Consider the following 23,189-nt stretch of genomic DNA (forward strand, 5'->3'; position numbering starts at 1 on the left):
TTTAGCTGACTTACCGAAGCTTGTGTTTAATTTTTATAAATGCCGAATAATGCTGAAAATAATTTACGCTTCAAGAAAATCCTAATAATCTAACAGTAAGCATACCTGTATTTCATTTTAAAAAATAAAAACTTTTATATAAATATTTTTTTTAAGATATATTCTTTAAAATCATAACAAAAATACAATGATATATACATTATCTAAACCTTGTTTTAAGAAACTGTAACTATATGAAACGCCGATATCTCGTGCTATAATTATTAACAATTAATTTTACAAAATGTATAAATAATATTTTAAAGTTAAACTCTTTTTTCCCTGATGTTTTCATTCACTATAATTCAATTAGAAATATTCTTTTTTATTACATATTCGTTAATTTATTAAATAAATAAAACCTTATAAAATTAGGTGTACCGCGATATTTTATGTGTAATTTAATATTAAAAATAAAAATATGCATTTTATAATGTTTCATTATTTTGTTACATAATTCTACAGTATTAAGTTGTTTTAAATTAAGAGACCGATTTTTACCCAATCAAAAAAAAAACGTTTGTAGTAAATAATCTTTTTTTTATTTATTTACAAAAGGTATTTTGTTTTTAATTTTTTTTTAAGATATAGAAGTTTTATTTCTTGTTTTAAAAAATGTAGATATGAGTAAATAGTAAATATATTTTTTTAAGAAAGTTTTATAAATTTACAAAATTACCTTTCACTAGTAACCCAATAGTCTTAAAAGTTTTTAGTAAGATTTTTTTGGCCCTTTAATTTATTAGTAGAAATAGACCCTTTGGTTTATTAGTAGAAATGTAATAAAATGCACTTTTTAGTTTTATAATAATCGGTTCATACGACACCATCAGTATTTTTATCGTTTTATGAAAATGATAAATGATTTTAAGCGGATGATCTTTTAATATTTTTTTTAATAATCGTTTAATTAAATATTTAATTATTAATATAAATATATAATAAAAATTAATTTCATATTTAACTTAATGAATCATCTACAAAGAAAATTATTATTAAAATTGCCTAATAAAAAACAAGTAAGATTTTGAATACAAATAAGTGACATTCATCACACGTTTTAAAGTTAATTTCTTACATACAAAAGATACCGAATTTTTAACAATATATACTTTAAAACAAATAACACATGTGTCTGTCTGTCAATAGTGAACAGTAGCGAATGACATGTCATTCTAACTGCCATTTCTAGATCAACTTTTATTTTATAAAAACGATTTCTGCATTACGTGCCAATAAAACCACTGAAGAAACTGAGCAGCAAGGTGCTGACGACCGATTACATGCTACTGCAATACGTCAATGCAATATTTACAATGAAATTTTGTTTGTAATACCAGGATAAATAATTTAAATCTATCCCGGATGAATCTGGGTAATAAATAAAATAGGTAAGACATATATTTTTATGACTAAATTATACAGCTATACATACATTTAATTTTTTATTTAATGTATGTATATCTACATAACTTTTAATTTATAAAAAATAATGTTAGCTAATATTTTAATAAAAAAATATGTATGTAATAAATTGTTTTTATTGAATTCACGACTTTAAACGAATATCAATAATATAATTTTACACATACATACTTAAAATAAATTAAGAATGGCAAAATTAATAAAGAGGCAATCGATATTTACCATTGAATACAGACATGCGACACGATTCCTGTTCTTCTCTTTCCACACCCTCGGGCTTTATAGCCTTTCAATAATTCAGACAAAAAGAGTGTTCACCACCCTTCGCATCTCCCGTTTTCTCTGTTCACATAATAAATCTCATATTTCACCATATTACTTTCTTTATAAAGTAAAGGTTTACTTGTGGTGGATAGAATGAAACGATATGAATCAAGACTGAATTCGCATTCTGCTCATCAAATCTCTTCAGCATATTACATATGCAAAAAATAAATATAAATGAATCAGACACTTTAAAGTTTTTCGAACCCTCACTTCCTCGGGGTTGTACGTTACATATACTCGTACATATTGATATACCGGGTATATAAAACGAAGTTGCCAGGTGAAAATGTTATATTGATGCCACTGAAGGTATTACGAGTTACATTGGCGGAAAATCATATTATACGCTTCGCGTCTCGACCGAAGTGAGTTACTTCTTGTCGTAAGTAACGTGGAATTCGCTAAAAGTTGCATAACAAGCGATTATATATTTATATAAAAATATTGACTTGAAATAAATTCGTTTAAGATAAAGCGATTTTCATAACCAAAGATGTATGTATAATATTATACAAACATTTGTGTATATTATATGTACACAAACGTTATTACAATATTTACTCGCGGGATTACATTAACCCGTATGTGTGAGATCATATCAAATAATGTATAAATAAATAATCCCTCGTGTGTTACACTGAAACGGTTCCGTATTAAATCTTGACTGCTACTTAAAATTGCTAAATGTAATTAGATTTCTCGTACATTTCAACGCCAGATTGATACACGCGAGAAACCGGCACATTTCTGCGAAGGTGATTTTGATTCTGTAAGTAGGTAATGTATGTATGTACTACATTACAGCTATTTATATATAAAACTTAAAAATGTACATTCCTCATATTATTTGCAAACACAACATTCTATGATTCGTCTTCTTCTCCTCTATTGCATATCGTAGATTCAATTCAGTTTCTATAAAAAGATGCGATGTTGAAAGATGACTTACAAAAGTGTTTCGCGCTCAGAAGAGCATATGATTTAGCTATTTCAAATAATAACTGTCTGTATTATTATTTTTTTAATATACTATGTTTGTAAGTAGGTATCGCATAGTAGGGTATGGTTCACCTGGCAGATTATCGGTACGGCTTTGAAAGTTTCAATGTGCCGATGTCGGATAAAGAGGAGTCTGGAGCTTGCGGATGCGCACGTGAGTTAAGTGCGCCATTCAGAGTTCACAACTTTTATTGGACCACTACAGGTTGTTTATAGTATAAATAACGGGGAGTTTCTCCTTGCGGGATAAGTCGTTGTTTCGCTTAGGTGCCCGTAAAACGTTCTGGATTTTCCGCGCCGAATCGCGAACAGACCGTTATTGAAACTGTTAGGCACTTAACGCTCAGATTTTAAATTGGGTATTTTATTCAAAATAGTCTATCGTAAATAGTTCATAAAGAGCTTATAAACTGAAGTAAGTATGTTATCCAACATCAAACTATAAGTACATATAAACGTGAACGTTAAATGTATATTTAGATTCAACATCATACATGTCTTATTTACTTACTTTTGAATATAATCGGATTGCTGCACACATACGCAACCGTTTCGGCTATTATTGAATAATATGTATAATATTTATACATATATTTAGCATGAAATTAAAACCGACGACGTAATATCGCAAAAAAAGAATCTGTCATGCGAGCCGTCATTGATACACAAAACTTTCGCGCCGAACACAACAATCCCCCATCGTCGACAAAAAAGCGACATTGTGCCTATAAAACGTAGGGAAAATGTTAAATGATTTCCGGAGGTATTAATGTGATCATCCGGACGATTTTTCGCAGAATTTTCGTCCGCATTGTATAGGCCTCCAGCCAAGGGACGAAGGGGAGGCGGTGGCATTCACGAAATTCCAATATTAAAACTCGTCTCCTCTTTCACGCATCGCAAATTCTTATTTCTACACATAACAAGACGGCCCTGGAAGCGAATTCGGGCGAAAGGGCGGAGAGGGACGGTCCAAAAGGGAATCCCCCGCTTCGGACCGACTGACGTTTATTCTTACAATAAAATATAAGAATCAATACCTTGACGCGGTATACGACTTACATTTAAAAAGGGTGCTATTATATTTAAAAAAAGAACTGCATATATTATCTTAGATACCACTGAAGAAATTCTGATGAAACATTAAAGGAAAGAACAGATAGAAGCACCGAAATAAAACTCTAAGGTGACCATAAAAAATACATAGATTAAATATGAAAAGAAGGGCTAAATAAATTTAAAATAATCAAGCAGATGCTCTTAAGCAGCAAGATCTTAAAAAGTAAAGGCGCAAGAGAAAAATATGCTTTAAACCACCTACTTTTTAAAAAGTCTACATCAATTTATTAAGGTGATATAGTTTATTTTAAAATAATAGTAATATTTTTTCCCAACTTTTACTTTGAAGAATAAATATAGTCAAATATATTTAAATAATAAGAAATTACAGCAAAAGTTAAACTTCAATTCTAGTTCTACTCTTAAATATTTATATATCTTAATCGCAAGTTGCGGCTTTATCAAACCAAAGCTTATTTGATAAATAAAAATTAAACTTATAAAAAACATATGGTTAACTTAGACCTTTTTTAGTGATGTAATAAAAATTATTGTATTACACCATTAATAAAAATGAATGCAAATAAATATTTGATGTCCTAAATTTGGCTGTTTAAAGACATATTTGTTATTTTTGTATTAACATAACATTTATTTATTTTGCTTTAACTTAAAATCGTTATATATTTTACGTAATTTTAAAAGTCGTATTTCTCTTTAATCTTAAAATTGAAATAACAATATAAATGTCCCATAATTTATTTTGAGATACTTCAATTTTACTATGTTCTCTTTTTTTTGAGTACTTGAAAATAATTTATATATAATATGCAACACTGTGAAATAAAAACGGTATATCCTTACAGTTCCACCAAATATTGTTAAATACACTGACAATACGAAATTTCTCGTAATAAACAAAAGTACAAGGCTGATTATAAAAGAAATGTGAACCTGTGAAATAAACTTTGTTAACAAAGAAATATTTTGTAGTTAAACCTTGTTTGACGTTTCTACATATTTTCTAATTTTTACTTAATGAAACTTTTATTAAACCTTAAATAATTAAAACTAAATATCAAACTAATGTAGTAGCTACGCGGCTAAATGTCTCTTGTGTATGTTTAATTCATATTGTGATTTATAGTAAAAACCTGATAAATTTCACGCTGCACGCACAGCATTTATATTATATATTATTTCTGAATTTATTGACGTTTAAATTTAAGCAGAACTGATGTAATTCCATTACAATAAATAATAATAAAGCTTTCACTCAATCCATTATATGTGACAATTATTACGAGAACAGTTTATGAAGAATATACGTCAAGACCCTAATATGTTATACAGCGAAGATAGTTATTATATTTGTAAAACACAAGATTTAACAACTATGATAAAGTCGACATGCAATTCTATCTTTACGATAAGCGAAATCCAAGGGGTCTGAATACGCTTAACAGATTGTAAAGTTGTATTCGCTGGAAAATCTCGATCTCTACCTATCTCTTTGAAAATTGCTTTTCAAGATTTATATCATAACATATTACATTCATAGCATGATATACATTTGAGATTGCGATATAGAGTATGCTAAAAAGTTTGATTGATTAAACCTGTCTAATTATGAATAGTGTCGATTTCTCTACTTTAAATTTAGTTTCAACGCAGCAACAGTAAAACGGAAATAGTGCGAAAGTATATTGCAAAAGAAACGACATTCGAAAATCATTACAAGTCTAATAAAAAAGAACACCACAATACATCCGGGGGTGTTTATATGAAAAAAGGCACACGATGACACCGAATCCCATAAAAGGGGCATAGTCATAAAGAGCTTGTATCGAACTGGGATCGTAAACGGGCTTGGTAATGGGTGCCAGCGCTGTGGGGTGAACCTATGAAAGGACGAATAAAGGGACAAGCTCAAGGGCTGTCGCAAAATTACTATTACGCACTTAATAAAATATGTCAGTGGGAAAACTCTGATTTTTATTTTTATATTATATATTACGCATAAACGGTGGAATAATTGTCTATATGAGCATGTTACGATTTTCTGTAACTAAACGTAGATTATAACTAATGAATTAATAATAGTTTTAATACTAGAATTAGATTTAAATAATAATTTGTGCTTCTAATGAACTAAAAATTAAATATAAATATTTTTTGGGAATTTTATTAATACAGTTTTGATTAATATTAAAGTTAATGACTTAAGATATGTCATTTGAAGTGACAATATATAAAAATATAGATAATAAAATAGTAATCTTTTAATTAGTAATATTTTGATCTAGATTAGTTCATAAGTTATTAAAGCACCATTAGGGGTGTTCCGTTGCTAGAGCAACACATCCAATCATCTCTCCGAATTCTCGCGAGAATATTTATATAATTGCTATCTGAAGTGAAGTATATCTATATGTAGGTATATAAATCACATAGAGAGAAACTGAATAATATTATTTTTTACAAATATCTCTTTTAAATAATATATGAGAACCACATCTGATGCAGAGCACGCCATAAATTGCATCATGAGGGTTGTGAAAAATTTAGGCTAAGCCACTCAAAGGTGTCCGAGAAAGGGTACAAAGTGTATAGTATCTTCCCTCCTATATTGTAGGCAAAATAATCTTGTAACTCATACAAGTCCATTCTTTGGGATAAGAGGAGAAAAACATCCCCGCACCGCATAAATGTTTAAGAAAGCAGGTGAAAGTTGGAAAATATATAGTTGGCAGTGGAAAGATACTTTACTCGTTCCCCGCGGGATTTTCTCTTCTTGTCTTTTATTTTTTTCTCTCGTCTATCCACAGCACAGATTCATCCATAATATTTTAATGCTCGAATGGGGTGGTGCAATTTACATATGCAATATATATGTATGTACGAAACAAAAGCATTTTACTCACAAACTGTTGCAACCAACCTGTCATGTTAGATGTTGGCGTTTTTCGCGATTTTTCATTTACGATATGGCATTGATATGTAAAATATGAAAAATAGAGAATAATATAATTTAATAAAAAAATCAGTTCAAAACTAATCCAATTGAATAATCAAACAGTCATTAAGTTACTGCACCGTTGGATAAAGGTGTGTATTGGAGGTCTAATCGTTTTTATAGATACATATTATTTTTAATTTTAATCTGCAAGGAGTAGAAGCGGAGTGCCTTACAGCTGGTTTAAGTGAATAATATTGAAAAAATAACGTAAGATTATTTTTGTATTTTACTAGTGTAATGTTTAATTTCTTATAAGCAATCTTCCAATTATATTTAATAACTATTAAGAATATAATAAAATGACAATTTCAATTTATTATCTTGCCAAGTATATTTAGTGATTCATTATTGAGAATTGAGAATTTTTAATTCTATATACATTTCGAGTTGTTCTCTATAGTTAAAAATTTCGCACGAGTCTATAAAATATATTTTTTTCAAACTCACTGTTAATTTTTACGTATAAACACAAATATGTATACGTAGTATATATGTATGTATATTCATTAGGAAAGGTCCCGCATGAAAAGTACGCCCACGGGACAATATACGAGGGCCGTAAGGGTACGACACTTTAGAAGCAATCTTCTCTGAACATATTATACGTTGAGATTTAACCACCAGGGTGCATTGGTGAGGAATTGAGATAAGAGATTCTCTAATATTTAAAAAAAATAATAAAAAAGTACAGTTATAAATCTAAAATAAATATAGCTGAATGTTACGTGAGATAATGTCACATCATGCTTATGTAAATGTGCATTATATACCATACATTGCTATCTTTCAAGATAGCAATGTTTCTGCAACGCTTTTAATCTGGAGAGATTCTAATTTTAAGTGGATACACATGGGAGTAATATAATCAACTTTCACTGTATTAAAACTTTTCACCGAGAAAACTTTATCTTTGGAACTTACTTTTCAATTTATCTCAGTTTGTTAGTTTTATGCAATGAAAGTGCTTTAAATAATACATAGTTTGTATGCACAGCCACCCGTGTGTTTTATTTGTTTAATTATTCTAAATCGTTTTAGATTTATTATAATCCAGCGTATGAGATGCCATTAGTGTTTACTTTAAAGTAATTCAATTATATTTTCACCTCAATTACACAATGTTTCAACAATAGGTCTAAACGTGAGCTTTTTGCCAATTAGTCGCGGCGCACCTCCATTTTATATTAATTGGTTGCGGAGTCGTGTAACCGGTGTTAAATTAAAACCATTCACGTAAAATAGAACAAAGTCGAACCTGCATAAAATTAATTAAATTAGTATGTTTAATTATGTATTTATTGTAAATAGTTTGTTCCAGTAAACATAATCACAAACTAAAAAGTCAGTAGTGGGACAACAGAAATCAACAGAAATATATTTTATTAATACAGCTTGAAATCAATAGATGCCACTTTGCACGACATTTCAATGGTTCATCACGATATTAGTCATATAAGATTAAGAAGATCTATAAAAAACTACTTTGTGACGTTGGATCATAATTAAAATTATCTAATAATCATCAATTCTGATATCGCAGACACGATTTAAAATTAAAAAACACTAGGGTCCACTTAGGATTCGAACTCAGGACTTTCAGATAATTTAAAATTAGTGAAAATGCGTTAATTCCACGCCCTAAATTCTCATTGATATACATTCATAGGATGACGCGTTTTAATCTCTTGTACTGGCATTGCTCAATGTACTATTTTAAATAAATAAAAATATGCCTTAAAATTACGGAAATTTAAAACAACAGTTACGATAAAATAACGTTGCATATTATACAACACTGTTTCTGAATTAGATTTAAGAAGTTCGTTTTTAAAGCATCTAATTTTTTTTTTAAATTCTCTTTCCATTAGTTAACAAAAAAATATTTCAGGCAAAAAAGTATTAAATATCTTTTACAAGAAAAAAACTGCTGCTGAATTTGATTTAAAACTTGTTTTTGTTTATAGCAATGATATCATGAATAGGTATCATAGTTAAGTAATATTGATATTCATTATAAATAAATGAGTGGAATGAATATTATTGTAACTGAAGAACTTTGATAGGCGTTTATCGATTGATGAATGTTAATAACAGTGCTATTATAAATATAATCCGTCATAAAAATATTAAAGCAATATGTATTAGAACTTCTGCGCGCGTCGGGTGTCAAAATAAAATAAGCACAAAAATTGAAACTCGTTCTAAGGCTCACCAAAATACATTTCGGTCTCTAAAGTTTGTGTTAAAAATAAATATTGAAATGTATAACAGAGTAAGAGGTTATCGAAATACTTGTACAATCTGTTAACAAGATTTCTAAAGAATATCTTGAATGTGGCAATATTTTATAATCCAACTCTCACTCATTGTCGTACACAAGAATTGGACCTTTATGATAGCCTAGTGCAAGCACTAGTCCATTTTATCGGTTTCTGGACAACAAATAAAATAAATATATGTCATAATTTTGTTGAAAAAATATCCTTTAACGCTACTTTCCAAAAATTATAGCAGCTAGAGAAATTTGTGATAAAATCTGTGTTTAAAATATGGAAAGTTTTTAGATGCTGGTAAATATATTAATATATATGTACGTATGCCTAAGACTCTATAGCAAAATATAAAATGAATATAGAAAACGGAAATGATTTATGACACGCCTTATATAATTGAAAGCTTCAGAGAATCACTACTCTATGATTTAATTAGTGTTATGTTTACACACAATGATTTCCTGTTTTCTCGTAAAAATATTAGCAATCCCATTTTCAATAGGCGACCGTGTGACATGAATCATTAACCCAGTTCACGTACATGTGTACATAGTACGAACGTATGTACGGTGAGTGGTCGGGGATGCGGGTGGCCCGGTGCAACAGTGTGTGCTCGCGGGCCGCACGATAACGCGGGCCGCACACCGTTTGAGCCGGCCGAGTGATAACATCAGCACCTGGCCCGCGTTAATTATTCAACGTGTTTAATGCCCGCATCGTGCCCGGCAGGAGCCCTTTCATGATCCCCATGCCCGACCCGACAAACCAAAGCCAAATATTAAATAAACATTGCCGACACGCTTCGGTTTAGTTACTCGATTCCGTTGTGCTTTCGTTATGAACCGCCCCATTGTCCGATGGCGTTTTTTGCCCCCAGAGGTGACTTTGGTCCACATTTATGAACGGAAAACTTTGGGTGACGTAGCTGAAAATTTATGGATTTTAAACGACAGGCCGTGGGGAAAACTTTGATACAAAATTGTAAAAGTAATCAAATTTTAATACGTTTAAAGTAATATTGTCGAAAGATAAGATAGTTATATTGATTTTAAATGTAACATATATTTTAATTTTCAAAATTATTAATTTTAATATCTTATCTCTTTTTTCAATACAAAAATAATTTGCATTTTTTTCTAACTATACTAACTCAATAATTGTCAATTTTTAAGAAAAAAAAAGGGGTCAAAGATACAGTTTTTTCGCCTTTCTAATAGTTATTTTTAGTCATTTTGAATTGTATTTTGCAATAAAAATATGGTCCTCTGAAATTTTCTTATTGATTTTTTATTATTATTATTATTAACTATTTATACTAGAAAGTTTGCATTTAGTGAAAATGTTTGAAAATTCCTATTTTTAATATTATTTACTATTTTTAATGTCGAAGTTAAATAAATAGGTATTTTAGCGCAAAATTTAAGTGAGATCTTTTACATTTCAGATTTTAGATACGTTGCATTGATAATATAGAAATTTATCTAGTTTTGTGTAAATAAAATTTTAATTTTCGGTATTAAAGTTTTTTTAAAAATGTACTTAGCAATTCGATTTTCACGTGTAAAATTTTACGTTTTATCAGTTCATCAATCTACATGATCTTTTAAATTAATAAAATATTTGTATTATTTTTGTAATTGTAATGTTTCTTAAATAAAAAATAAGGTTTATTAAGACATTAAAAAAAATTGTGTTGCTAAAACTAAGAACGTATATAATTTAACATACAAATAAATTGATCATATCTCTGTAAGAAAAATATTGTAATAAAATATATTTACATTTTTGTAGCTCAAAAACTACAAAGCATAAATCTCTATACAATTTTCTACATAAAAAACTAAGAAAACGTTAACGTAATGATACAGCTAGTAATAGTACATTTCATATATTTTTTTATATAGTTGATTATGCTATTTTTACCATTGCTAGTAACTATGATAAATCTTTTTAACGTGTATTTTTGTCACAAAAATTCAATACCATTATACAGCTTTTTTTTAGTAACTTTAAAGTGCATTTTTTTATGATTTTAATAAATTATAAGTTGTATTGAAGATAAAAAAAATATGAATTTTAATTAAGCACATTTTTATTACTTATGCGGTATTATAAATTTATTTTCTTATTTAATAATAATGAGCGCGTAGTTTAATTTAATGTATTAAATACATACCTACTATGTGTGTTAATAAATTATTCTCAATGTGAATTTTGATACTTATATAATTGTTATTTTAGGGATTCCTGCGAAGCCTGGTAGCATCGAAGCTTGTGCTCTTTTTATATAATGTCAGAAAAATATTTATAAAAATAGAAAGGGTAATGTTCATGTAAAATAATAATTTCTGTACTTTAAAAATTATCGTGTGTTCTACCAAAATGATTTAATTTAATTAAATTATAATTCCATCAATATTTTAACTATACCGAACACATCGTGCACGCCAAAAATGAGTTCATACTACGTAAAATGCGTAAACATCAAACAGCGTCGCGATCAATAATATCCTTTTTATGGACGCGCCTGTAACCTAATATCCCTCCGAAGAGACCCATAGGCGTTTGAGGAAATGCGAATTTTTTATCAACCGTGTACCGTGTGCCCAAACATAAAATAGACATCCGGGCGTATATTTTCACCGACGAAAAAATCGACTCGGCGTCACCCGATCCGTTAATTTGCAATTTGGCAAACGAGCAGTGTAAGGAGCGAGGAATCTCGCGAAAATTTCAGCTATGCCACCGTGAGGATAATGAACGGTGGAAACGCGATACAAGAGCCGCGTTTCGGTACAAACGAGTCCGCAAAAATACACGATGTGATATACGATGTGACACACATCAAGGGAAAGTACGTGCGGATGGATGGTATTTAATGCGGAAATTGTAAACTGAGAGAGGTGACTCCCTTCAGTGTGAATTAACCGAATTCCGCGACGATGAGGGGCTCGCCTCAAATATGACTCGTAGAGAAGCGAAGGGTTTCAACACTCTCTATATACGCGTATTTTGCGCAAGAGCGAGACCTGCAGCAAATTTGTGTCAAAGGTAAGGGTGAGGTCAATCTTATGCGTATTATACGTTTTCGACAATAATGTATAAAAAAATTAATATAACACAATTGAACAATTATATCTAAACACTTTTTTTTAATATACTATGTATATTAAAAAATTATGAAATATCGACTTATATATTCTGATATATAATACAACAATAATTATTAAAGTTATGAATTTAATAAATATATAACTCAAATTATATCAATAAAAATCTATAAAATAACATATAACCATATAATTCACATATTTTGTAAAAGTCATATTGATTTATGTATTTTTAATATATATTTATTTTAAATTGCAATTTTAGATATTTTAAATACTTTTTGATGGGCAAAAATTAAAATTGCTGATTTCTTTTAAATGTATTAACACAAAAAAAAATAGAATTTTCAGACGCTTATTTATGCTTAATTTATATTTTAGGGATGTGAGATTATCATAGCATAAGTATCAGAATTTGTAAATCAAAGTGGCATAACATAGTAATTTTACCCAAAAATGTAGTTAAAATGCACATTTTACACATCAATATATTGCATTCAGTGAAAACTTAAGTTTGGGCTTAATGTTATTTTTTAATCAGTTAAAAAACTTGTTTTTATAAAATATTTATCATAACCATAGTAAGAATATTGAACCATTTTTTATATCCTTTTTTATTAATTAATAGTTTTGTACTAAATCTTGAGATGCTTTTTTATATTAATTGATAATTAAGTATTTTGAGACTTTTATAAAATATGTATCAGAATTATGAGAGCCAAATGACAATATTTAACAATTTTCATCTAAGATTAAAGTAAGCTAATTTACACAGTTGTCTTACTGCATTTATTAAAAACATAGGTTTGAACTCTAAATTTTAATTTATTGCAATGCTTTTTTTAATTTACTCATAATTTTATATCTTAAGACTTTTATAAAATATGTATTAGAATGATAGGAGCAAAACTGTAATATTTAGCAATTTTTATCTTAAAGTGTAAAAAGATAATTTACCCTTACAAATTTAGGACAGTTTAGATATTGCACTAATTGAAAGCTTAGACATTTTGCGATGCTTTTTTAAATTGATTAATAATATGTTATTTTATGACTTAAAATGTATTATTATGATAAGATTTAACTTAAAACCAAAGTAAACCAATTTACACCTAAAAATATACGACAGTTGATTTATTGCATTTAATCAAAGCTTAATTTATAATTTCCTGATATGATTTTTCTCAATAAACTGATATTGTTGTGTTTTAAACTTTAAATAAAAATGTATCAGAATGATAAGAAAAAAGTGGAAAAAAGTTAGCTATATAACCTAAAACTGGACTTAAAAAACTAATACATACATTTACAAATTTACGACAGATGAGATGCTTTTTTTAAATTGATTGAAAATTTAGTGTTCTGCAATTTAAATAAAATATATATCAGAATGAAAAATTACAAAATATTAATATTAAGCAATATAACCTAAAAATAATATTCCAATTTACACTTTATTGTAACACGATATATTGCATTAATGAAAGCTAAAACTTGTGCTCTAAATTATAATTTCTTGATACAATTTCTTTAATTTATAGAAAACTTGTTATTTCAAAACTTTAATAAAATATGTATAAGATTGAAAACATCAAAAAATCAATGTGAAATAAATTACTCTTAAGAACTTACAACAGATTTATTACATTTATAAAAAGCTTAGGCTTGGACTCTCAAATAAAAATTCTTTCTATGCTTTTTTTCTAATTTATTGATAATTAGTATTTTGAAACTTTTATAAAATATGTATTAGAATAATGAGAACAAAGTAGTAATATTAGGTAATATAATATAAAACTGAAGTTTGCCAATTTACACTTACAATTTTTCATTTACTGAAAGTATAGATTTAGCTCTAAAATATTATTTCTTAAAATGATTTTTTTAAATTACTTGATAATTTAGTGTTTTCATACTTATATCGTAAAGCTTAGATTTAAGTGACAATATGCATAAATTTATTTATATGCTTTTTTACCATTAATTAATAGTTTTCTGCTTTCAGACTTAGATAAAATATGTATTAGAACGGGGAGAACAAAATTGAATTACTTAGTAATTTTCACTTAAAAGTGGAGTTAGCAAATTTACTGAATAATTTTTCTATTTTTCTAATTTGAAGAACAGTGTTCTAAAATGGCTAAAAATTAGTTATATTTTTAGGCAAAGAAAGTAAAATTGTACAATAAATTTTTGGTGTTAATATAATAGTAAAAATCAAGTAAAAATACACAATATTTTCCCGATAAAGAACACAACATTATATATATAATTAATACACATACTAATCTACTTTATTTTTATTTATATAATATTTCTATGTTATAAATCATATTTTATAATTCTTTATTTTTAAAAAATTCAATAATTTTAAATTACTTATGTTTAAATGCAAATTACTAATACTAATTTTATGATATATTATTATTCATATTTATGTATGATTATAGATATTATTTTTATTTCTGTAAAAAATATGCTAGTAATGTATTTATATTACATAATTTATAATTTCGTGTATGAAATGATTTTATAATATCCTATACTTTACTTTGCCAAAATAATAAAATGTTGAAGACATCAGTGTATTTATTTAGCGTTTATTATAATAACATTTTAATTACTGTTTTTTAGGTTTAGTACAAAATTTTCCAGAAAATTATTATTATAAAAATTGAAATTTTAGAATGAAATATTATTGCAAAATTTAATTTTTTTTGGAGATATATTTAAAGATGATTTTAATTTGATAATAAAATTTTAAATAATAATAGACATATATTCAATAAAAATAACTTTTGCAAGTTTTAAACTTTAATTTTTTATTATGAAAAAATGTTAAATAACTATTTAAGAATTACAATTTTTTTATCATTATTATAACTACGTTTTAATAATATATCAGTTTACACTACTTTTTCTACTACACCGAACTACATTTCTAACTTTACTAACTTACCTTATTCTCGAATAATTCTCTCGATTTAAATTTATATAAAAATATAATTTTGGTAAATTTCATGATTTTTTAAATAATAAAATAGTCTTGTAAAATTATTTTTAGTAAAGAAATAAATAAATGAATAATATTTTCGTCGCTCTGCTTTTTTACTATAATACTAACTATTTTCTAAGCTCTACACAAATGGCTAAAATTGATATATTATATGTATGTATTATTTTTTTGTATTATTTTTATCGTTTTTTATTTTTCTAAATTACTTTAGATAGTTTAAAAGTCAACTCACCGATGCAGTCGTGTAGATTGCTCACCTTGCACTGAAGTTGCGAAATTTATCGTTGATATAAGTCGCGGGTATGCAATTTCCCGAACAAAAAGTGTTCCGCGCGAACATTCGAATCGGGCCAAAGTCGCGCCAAAAGTTTTCCGCTTTTCGCGTGAAAAGTTTTCGCTTCGAAGTTTTTCATTTAGTACCCGAAAAGCGGGTTGGAATTTTATTGGTATAAAACCGAAGTGCCTCGGGACTCCTTCGGCCTCGAGCGAAGTTTTGCCAAAGTCCGGGACGAGTCCTCAGGGGTGAGCTGCCCCATTGGGGACGTGCTTCTCCTCTGGGGTCCGACTGTGGACTGACGAAGGGGTTCGCCGACTGTGACTCCGCCACGCCCTGCGAGCTCGCCTACCACTTCCACCACCTGACATGCGCTTTTCCGACCACACAGACACCGGGAAACGGCTCGGGAAATCTACGCACGTACGCACGCACACATAGACACATTTCGGATACGATGCGAGTATTAAAAAAAGTGCACAACTCGTTCGGTGACAAACTTTTGATTCTTAAAAATTAGATTTTAAATCAGTTTTATTTATCCCGAAAAGTTAGCAACACTTAAAAAAATCTATCAATAAATAAAATAGATTTTTGGGCAGATGCTACTTCCCGATATTTTTATGAATAAATAAATTTTGTATCCCGAAAAATATTTATAGGAATCCTAGAGATTTTATGTCAAATTAAAATTTTTAATAAAATAAATATAATGCAACCAAATACTAACTACTGTGCCAAGTGCCAAGATTTTACGATCTTTTTGAAGAAAAAATAATTTTTAATGCAAATAAAATGAACTTAAAATAAAAATAAAAGTTTAAAAACTAAAGCTTTTTTTATGTATTAATGGTTATAAACATCGCTATAAACGTTCAGTAACTTTTTGTCATGAAAGTTTTATTTTCAGCTATTAACTTTTTTAAATACAATAGCAACATTTATTTATTTGAATATTATATATATACATACATATATATACAAAATTCTATATGTAAGAATTATTTATCAAATTCAAAAATATTTATTAATTATTTTTATGGAGCCAATTCATTTAATATCTAGCAACTAAATATTCAATATGTTTTACGTCGTAAGCTATTATAATATTGAATAATAAAAATAAAAATATTAAAATATATCCTAATAATTACTAAACATAAAAAAAAACATTTTATCCTAACATCTAATATTTTTGATCATATTATTTAACCAAACGACATTTTTATATTTACTAGAGATTTAAAATTCGAAATTAATGTGTCTCTACAATGTGTACCACATAAAAATCCTAATCATAAGAAGTATTCCAATTCCGCCCTTAGAAAATATTTTCTTTTTACTTGGTTTTGCAAAATATTTCAATGATACTACAAATAATATTTGAATAACTGCTTTAATACAAAAATATCAAATAGTAAAAAAAGACTAAATATATACGAATTTTTGGGTTTAGAACTTTTAAGCAACGCATAATGTTTATTAAATAGCCAAATTTTGTAAAAATATAACTAACATTTATTATAACCATTAATTTAAGTTATTGACAATTGTAAAAACTATTGACCGTTTTATTGAATCACTAAGCAAAATTAAACAAAATTACTTCACAAAGCCAAAGAGATTAAGAAGGCTTAGGTGGAAAACTATTTTTTGTATGTACATTTGGATATTCTACATGCGCTATATTTATCTCTAATAAAAATATATAAATAAGAGCATGCTCAAATTAAATTATTTATTCATCCGTGAGATCAAAAAGTTAGGAAAACTCAATCTCTGATTATTGAATAAAATAAAAATTATAATAATTACTATTTCCGATCTCCCAAACACGATCAAAATTAAAACAGTTATTTCGTGTTTTAGCTATCCACTTACGTGTTTGTTTTTAATGCACTGACTTTTTAATGTGATTAAATAACAACTGATTGAAATTTCAATTCAAGTGCATGAAGCAATTTTGAGATTAAGTACCCCAAAAAAGTTGTTTTAAACAACAAATAGATCACGGCACTAAATTGGACGGCTTGTTTATTTGTCCCCAATGCGTAATGATGGTAAAAAAATTAAAAAAGTACACAAACAAAAATAAAAGGGAAAACAATTCATGAAATATTCAAAATAAATTAAACTTACCGGTTTCTCGTAGATGACATTAAATATAACAATATGCAATGCCAACGTGTTAAGGATCCAGATGGTAACAGCCATAGATGAGTCGGCTAATGCAGACGTCCTGGCTCTCACGATCATCAGAAGAGAGATCGTGATCCTCGAAGACGTTTCGGAACTGAAAACTGAAAAATTTTAATTAGTAATTTGAACTTATCGTATCTCAACGCTCCATGAAAGGCGCTGTGTTACATAACGGATTATAACCAAATATTATCACATAAGCCTTGTCTCTCCTTGTTTCTACACTAGTAGAGCGAAAGAGTCCGAAATAGATATATGCATTTAAATAATTTTAAATTATCTGTATATAGAAGAAACCATTAATTTATAACTACTGTATTTATGTCATTAATAAATAACATGAAGAGTAGAGGACCCAGTTTTAACCCTTAAGGAACCTCCAAATAAGTGAAATTTTCTTTCGACTATCAACCGCCACAAACTGTCTACGATTGCCCAGATCACTTGAGAATTACCGACTTAAATCATCCGAGCAACCGAGGTGCAAAAATGTTTTATCATGACTTTGTCAATGTCTACAGAAACGAATAAAATAAATATATTTTCCACAATAATTTGTCGTTTTTTAGTTTTATTTCACAAATACATAAATAATTTATGTTATAGTAGTAGCGAAACAGCCGCCTTTTATTACTGAATTTGGTTAGGAATTTTATTTTTTATACATGTTTATTAGTAAAAAAAAATAATATACAAAAAAAATTGAAAATCAGGGATTTTTGTACTAAATTTTTATTTTTTTAAATTCTGGGAACCATGAAAATTTCAATTTTTTTTCAAAATAAAAGCGTTTTTATTAATCAAAAACATATATTATAGTTATGAATTTTATTTTTATGTAATTTTATTTATTTGGAAATCACAAATCATATTTACGTAGCAAATCAATGTTTTTAAATAATACACAAGAAAAACAATAAATATAGGAATATATTTATACTAATATATATTCACAACAATAAAATATAATAACTTTTTATTATTGAATAATTTGTAAAAAAAATGGTTTTCCATTTTTAATTATTGTTATAAGAAATTCCATTTAAAAAACTTTTTTATATGCATACAAAAAACATACATACGCTTTAATTATAAAACCAGTGATCGTGTTTCTAAAACACTGTTTTTTCATTTTATAAATTTCCATTTAGTATTTAATTACTAAGAAGCTAAAATACGTTTATACATATAAATTAAATATCATTATTTATATATACATTGCATGTATGCAGTTCTTAATATAACATTAAACACAAAACAATATCAATATAAATAATATAATATATTTTATGCTTCAGATAGTCATGCCTTTAATAAATAATGGAAAACTAGTATATTTTACGATAATGCATAATTGTTTTATTTATTTTGATTTCTTATATTAAAAAACACATTTGTAGAAAAAAAAATTAAAAATATTTATTATTTAATGTAAATATTATTGTAATTATATTAAAAACGGGTGCGTTGTAGCTATTGATTTTATAAGTGGAGAGCTGAATTTATCTAATCGTAACTTATCTTTGAATTGTCGATAGATAAGCACCCCTAGTTACACAATAACCAGAGTATACATAGTTATAATTTTAAGATACTGCTTCGTATTTAAATTATTAAACTTAGCATTGATTTTTTAACAATATGGCATCACGCGAAAATTATGCGAATTTAAAACAGTAATATTGACAATAAATATTAAAAACTCTCGGATATTTAAATGATATTCAGTATTATAGTATTTTTTCTTGTGTCATCAAATATCTATCTTTATTATTATTATTGTGTCATGAAATATTTATCTTTATTTTAATTATTAGAACATTTAAATAAATACATTGTATAATATTTCAAAGCATGTAAGTTTTTGTGATTAAAAATATTTTTTTAATTTGCTTTTAAAATTACGTATATTCAACAAATGTTTTATAACAATTAATATTTCAACTAAATCATTTTCAACTATTCCGTATGATTTTTTTTAAATTACATCTTCATACTGCTATTTTAAAAATACAATTACCAAAATTATCTTCTAATTTTAAAATACTTATTATCTACATTTTATATTGTATATTCTCAAATTATGTATACCTTTTTACGACTTTTAAAATCTATCTAATATTTAAACTTAGCTTTATATACCCTAGAACAAATTATATTTATTCTGATAGATCTCAACTAATGAACTACTAGTTCTAAATAAAAGAGAATGTTAACAACTAAACTGAAACGGTTCGAATGACCACGATCAATATTTGAATACGACAATAGTTCCTTTTTAACAAGTTGCATATTACAGTTTCCTTTTGGAAAGTTTTCCTTTGTGAGTTGCGTGGGGGGCGGCCCCACCCCCCGCCCAGTTGTTATTGCTGTTCAAACGGATGCTAACAAATATCAAAAGGGATAAATCCGAAATACGATATTTCATATCTGATCGCAATATTTGTTTCCACTCGAATATAAATTAAACTTTGCCGGTTTCAATTAAAAAACTTTGTCCTGCGTTGTGTGCCTAGTCGCTCTTTGTGCCTACAATCACCGGAACATTAGTAGTGAAAATTTTGCCTTGTTTTTTCTGATATCACATACATAAGACCAGTCTTTTATTAGGCACTATTGCCAAACCTGTTTTTAAATGTTGTAATGAAAATAATAAGTGACATTAGACAACACTTTTAATTTTTTTTAAATAACTAGTTGTTGATTTCTAAAAACGAAAGATCTATGTACATATTTTATTTTTATGGCACAAATATTGTTGTACAATTTTATCATTACAACATATTGTATAATGTTATAAAGCTACGACACACAATCTCATGATGTCATTATAAGATCGATCGAAGTATACCTGCACATTTCTTGCATATAACCGAGAGGTTAAGAATAATAATAAAAAAATATAGAACCCGATGACGCCTCTAATGGGGTGAAACGTGCCGAAATTGTGTTTTACGACCGTCGTGCTCCTCTCTTTAAAACAATTTCGATTCGGCCGGAATCATTACGCCATTTTTCCGCCATTGTCGGGGCCGGCGCTAGTTCACAGCCCCCTGTTAACTGATTTCCCGGGGGCGCGATCGATTCGACACACGATACAGACGTACGAGGAGGCCCCGCGGCCTGGCGTGGGGCTCTGTCCCCCCGCGGGAGGGAAGACCTCATCACGTGAGTGTCATTTCACAATGCTGCATACGAAATAAGAGACCCCTGCGCCATTATCGGGCGCATAAGACTCTGCCATCGTGCGGATTACTCCGGCGATCGAGTCGAATGGTTTGCTTTGAAAGAGATCCAACTGCAAATCCAGGGACATCATTTGTGGAGGAGCAGCTAGGGGCATTTCCCCCCTTGATATATGTGATTTAATTAAATACGTGTTATCCCTCATAATAAAATCTAAAAAAACAGACTTAAATTAGGATTCTCAATTACTCGTAATTATAACTATTCGAATATTGAATAAAAATAGATGAAATATTCGAATATTCGAATATATTTATAATTTTTTCTCGGTTTTTCCCGATATTAATTTATTTAACCAATTAGTGCAGTAGACCAATAATTTGCCTATAAACATTATTTACTAAAAAAATAATTATTGTTTAGCAGTAATTATTTTAATTATTTTTATAATCATTAATATTTTTTTAATTAAGTAAAAAATGCATAACACAAAAATAAAATATATTATTTTGCATACTTTATTATAAACTTTTTTAAATCATCAGCCGCAATTAAATTAATTCAGAAAAAAATACGGAACATAATTTTAAATACATAATTTTATCGAATTTGCTGTATATTCATTTATACAAAAGCTAATAATGTTTAGAACAAATTTGATATAAAGACATAAAGATCGGATCCGTATTGGCGTTTGTTTATGCGGTTTTGCGTACAAATTAAATAACTAGAAAAAAATTAACCCCGACCGAATTATTGTACTGGTTAAATTATACTGTATTTTAAACAACAAATTTAAAAACGTAAAAGGAACTTCCCAAAAATTTGAGACGCACGCTTGCTTTTGCGATAAGTGTTAAACGATAATAAAGGCTGGACCTTTCCAACATTTTTTTGCAAATTTTACAACAAAATTCTGCGAATTTTGATCATAGTAGACACGACTGATAAACATTCTATTCACTAACGTTTATTGAAGGCGTAAAAGCATTTTTTTGTTGAGAAAAAGTATCTCATTGTCTTTCATTTCGAAACAAAATAAAGGCGCATCAAGACCATAGATTTTGGAGCGGCACTAATCACTCAGGTATATAAATTGCTTCATTCAAATTTTTTTCAAATTTAATTATAAATATTATAAACAAAAATTTTACAAATATTCGATCAATTATTCCAATATTCATATTAAATATTAATTTACATATATTTCACAACTATACGGCTATATTTAAATATAACCTAAAAGTAATTTATTGCAAGTATCTACTAGGTTTATAAGTCAATATTTTATTGATTTGAGGAAATAAATTTGTTACTATATAACTTTCCTGATTCATGATAATTCGTTTTATCATAAAATTTGAGTCGGATCGATATTTTTTAAGCAAAAATTTGCAGCTAGATCTTTTTTGACGCAATGCTTTCAATTGTGAAAAGCTGCTCGGAATGCTCAGATTCAGCCTTGCTGTGGATGCTGCAATGTGACAACCGAGCGGAGAAATTGTCTCCCAAGAGACGTTTTTCAAAACAGATTATGGTGCTTTTAGTTAATAAATGCAGTCACTACGTACCAAGTTGAGCAATGAAAATTAATTCGGTTTAACTTTAGCTACAAATTAAAAAATTCGTTCTGCTTAAAAGTAATATCAATATATTTTTTTACTAAAATATTGTTAAAAAATTCTCATATTTTAAAAAATAAAATACACATAATATGGTTCCTAGTACCTTACATAAAAAACGCACTATGTTTGATTAATGTAATTTACTTTTTCAAAAAAACTATTTATTTCATATATATATATATATATATATATATATATATATATATATATATATATATATATATATATATATATATATATATATATATATATATATATATATATATATATATATATATATATATATATATATATATATATATATATATATATATATATATATATATATATATATATATATATTTATTTATATGTATATGTCGAGCTTATCAACTAAACCTCTTTTTTTTAATTGAATGGATAAACGTGTACTATTTTTAATAATAAAAAAAAACAGATCGACTTGTGATATAGCGTTTTAACCGTAAAAAGAAATTATTTAATAAAATGGGACACTAAAAAATAAGTAATAAATTAGAAAGGATTAATATAACCGCCACTTTGAGAAAAGATAGAAACCGATTCTGATCTGCCTTAACGGCCAACCACAATTAATATTCAAAAAACCCGCCACCTTTCTGTAATTACTCGTCCCACCG

At 27.6% G+C, this 23,189-nt stretch overlaps 1 protein-coding gene across 1 annotated transcript in view; it reads left to right on the plus strand.

Moving 5' to 3' along the window:
* Adss (adenylosuccinate synthetase) overlaps window positions 1-23,189 on the plus strand; it is a 397,806-nt gene that overhangs the window by 180,497 nt on the left and 194,120 nt on the right. The window lies entirely within an intron of this gene.

This window comes from Plectrocnemia conspersa, unplaced genomic scaffold (assembly GCF_051122295.1).
Source record: "Plectrocnemia conspersa isolate PC_06_02 unplaced genomic scaffold, ASM5112229v1 ptg000008l, whole genome shotgun sequence".
Lineage (NCBI taxonomy): Eukaryota > Metazoa > Arthropoda > Insecta > Trichoptera > Polycentropodidae > Plectrocnemia > Plectrocnemia conspersa.